Consider the following 3,611-nt stretch of genomic DNA (forward strand, 5'->3'; position numbering starts at 1 on the left):
CAGTGAGTTATTCATCGACAGTGGTGGTGAGTCGGAGGTGCCATGTTGATGTGATTATTACAATCGATTGCAGAAAATGAGAAGATTTAGGGTTTTTTTTGGACCAGTGGAATACTTTCAGGTTTCGTCTCAACTCCTTTTATTTTATTTTCTTTCTTTTCCTTTCCTTCTGCCATCCGCTTCCTCTCCCCACCTCTTCTTTCTTATTTGGATTCTCTAGGCGATATGCTACTGTGGCGATTCAGTCGGTGGCGGGTCAGCCTCAATTTCATAACATTTTAAGGGATTGCTGTTGGTGTTCATCGACGGTCGTGGTGGGTCAGAGGTGCCATGGTGATGTGAAGAAATAGAGAAAAAGGAATATAGTCATCACTTCCTGATACCGACGACGATCCGTTTTCTGCATTAGCCAGATTGAATGACTTCAAAGGAGGTTCGTATTTGCTGTAGCATCATCTCATTATATTGATTGTTGGAAATGATAATTTATTTTGTTGACATTTTAGTATTTATAGGGTTAAAAATATAACTACTGTTGCAGTGTTGATATATATATATATATATATGCATCATTGTTCGAACGCTCAACATCAAATAATATTACAGTATCTGAATACAATTCTCTAAATAAGCCACCAATGGGTCCAACTCATTTGAAGCACACTCATAGTAATTCACTGTTTTTTATTTAGAGATTTAAATAACATGGGTGAGCTTTTCTTTTGTATGTTTTTTTATCCCAATCAATGAATGGATTTTTCCCCTGTATACGTTGGGCATCTTTCTTTTCTTTATGTATGACAAAGTGATCAAGCATAAAATCAGGGTGCAACTGGCAACCAACATGAACCAAATAGCAGCAACAACAAATAAGAGATTTAAGAAAACAAGTAATAATTATTAATCAGGAGGGTAGGCTAGAGGAACCGTTTGAAACAATATAATAAAAAAATTTCCAGAAGAGTCACAGCTTTGGGATACTTGAAGTCTTCTTATAAAAGATAATAATAGTAGTTTTGATTTCCCTGGTCATCAACTTGAAGTCCATTTTCTACCCACTTCAATCTTTTTTAATGTGTGATTATGTTTTGTTTTTAATTTCTTGAATGTGATTTATTGTAAAAGATTTTTTTTAATTGTGTAATTTTGTTGCAGTTTTATACACAACAGTACCAAGGCCATCGGCTACTTTTGACATGTTCCCTTCTTGGCCTATGAGAGTTCATCAAACCCCAAGAGTAAGTCTTTTTTCCCTTATAATAATACCCGCTTCCCTGTTTGAATACGATTGGAAAGAAATACTCTATTTATAGTAAAATGGTTCCATGTACAGGTAGGTACTTGCTGATATGGTTCTTTTTGCTCAACCTCCAAATCTGGTCTCATGTAAGCAATAGGAAATAATCGTGAAGAAAATTTGATTTTAACAGTTTTGGACCAAACTGCCCCTCCATACTATTTTTATAGTTAAAAAATTTGATTTTAACAGTTTTGGGCCAAAATGCCCCTGCATACTGTTTTTATAGTTATTTTTTTTTTATTTTCAACAGTTTTGGTTTTCTCTTACATGGCTGTTTCTTTTTCACTTAACCTGGACAGAATGAAATAATTGGTTAAGACACTAATTACCTATTTGCCCTTCTTCTTTTTTCCTCCCAATCCTCTCACGTTAAAGAATATTGTCAAATTTTGTTCTTTAGAATGTAAGGGTAAAATGGTCATTTGGTCTTATCTTAAATATTTAACAAAGTCACGGAAAAAATTATGCATATTATTATCGTTTAACTAATTCAAAACAACAATGAGAATTTGGAGAGATTTTTTTCCAACCAAATGAAGACGTTAAGATTTCTCAAACATATGCAATTTTATTTAAAATCAGTTGATATTGACATTTAAACTCTTTAACAGTAGAGTATTGAAACTTCTTACCAACATGTTATTGTTTTTCGTTTTATTTTGTACCTCTTCAAAGCCATTTGTTTAAACATTGTCGAGGTTACTTTTTTTTTCCTTTTTTTTTTCAAGTTCTCTTTCAAACAGATTTGTTATGAATCAATATTTATTGTTTATTTGTGATTACCAGATCGTGGTTGTAATCCTGTAAAACATGTGAGTTGCATGAGATCATAATCATGTTATTGGTTCGATTCTTATTACTTTTGTTATTATTAGATTGATCGTTTCTGAATGTTAGTTATCAACTTATAGAAAGATATCAACTACAATACAATTTCCATAGCTACGATGTACATTCATTTTTTAATCACATATTACAACATATTCAAAATTATTATGCATTTGTAAATGGACGAATTGAAGTGAGTAGCAATATACTTTACTATGTCTACAATTTAGGCAATGTACTATATTTCACACAAAACCGACAACTGTCTTCTGTTGGTTTTATTTAACATAAGTATTGAATCCAACCCCCGCAAAGCGGGGGTTCCTATCTAGTTTAAATTAAAAAATGATAATATTATCAAAGTGTAATATGATTAAATTATTTGTTTTTAATCTTTAGGTGTCACTTACCTAAACTCGCTGAGCAGGTAGTAATTGATATACCACATTCTTAAAAAAATGTCTAAAATACCCTTTTCTTTATTTGGTTTGATGTAATTTCATTTTTCTTTGGTTGTGTATAGTTTTTTTTGCAAGCAAATGCAATATGTCCTTCAGATCCACTTGTCATGAACAAATTCACTGGGCACACAAAAGATGTCATGGGCTTGATCAACTGGTACTGGCTCTTTAGTCTTTCTTTTTATATCTTTTTATGAAATCAGCTTATGATATGAGCTCTGTTTTTCACATGGTCTAGGACCACTAATTGCTTAGGATGGTAACTGGGTTGTCTTTTCGCGCCCTCCTTTGATACACCATAAAGGCATGAAGATTCTCTCTCTCTCTCTCTCTCTCTCTCCAAATTCTAAAACAAACAACAACAGGTAAATAGATGCCAACATTTTGCTTAAAATTCTGTGAACATTGAAAAAAAACGAGGTCGATAGTGCCTTTTTCATGAGATTGTCAAAAGTTGAATAAAATAAAAAAATAAACAAGGGTAATATTGTAATAGGGAGGGTCTTAATACATAAAGTGACCAACCTCTCACTTAGCACGACAAGTCATTTTGATTTTATTAAGTAAAAAAGAAACAACCTTATCAATCTACATGCATTTAGTCATGTACTGCTGTCCCACAATTTGTCATCATAGAAGAAGACCCTGCTGTCCCACAAGGGTAATATTGTAATAGGGCTGCTTTATATGTCATCATAGAAGACCCTGCTGTCCCATAATTTTTAACAATTTGTATTATCATTATTTGATTTTAATAATAATTTGTTTTGTTTTATTGTTGAGGTTATAGACTGATAGTCTTACTTTTCATGTCATTATTATTTATTTCTTTTTTTGTTTGCAGTTTCTTGCAGAAACTTTGGATGTTGTTCAAGACATTGATTGGGTCATTTCTCTTGGAAATGCTTTTGCAAAGCAGTATGAGCTTTATACATATGATGATGAGCATTCTGCACTACTTCACAGGTATGAACTCATTATCATTATCGTTACATTTTTTTAATTAAATTATCTTATTGAGA

At 32.3% G+C, this 3,611-nt stretch overlaps 1 long non-coding RNA gene across 2 annotated transcripts; it reads left to right on the forward strand.

Moving 5' to 3' along the window:
* The first annotated feature begins 223 nt into the window (after nucleotides 1-223).
* Nucleotides 224-1,390, forward strand: LOC111898716 (uncharacterized). Of its 2 annotated transcripts, none has more exons than XR_008225218.1 (3): nucleotides 224-433; nucleotides 1,156-1,238; nucleotides 1,314-1,390. It is a non-coding gene; the product is annotated as an uncharacterized LOC111898716 (long non-coding RNA). The 2 variants fall into 2 exon arrangements; XR_008225219.1 differs by having other exon boundaries at nucleotides 231-433; nucleotides 1,334-1,388.
* Nucleotides 1,391-3,611: the final 2,221 nt, after the last annotated feature.

This window comes from Lactuca sativa, chromosome 7, assembly GCF_002870075.4.
Source record: "Lactuca sativa cultivar Salinas chromosome 7, Lsat_Salinas_v11, whole genome shotgun sequence".
NCBI classification, from domain to species: domain Eukaryota; kingdom Viridiplantae; phylum Streptophyta; class Magnoliopsida; order Asterales; family Asteraceae; genus Lactuca; species Lactuca sativa.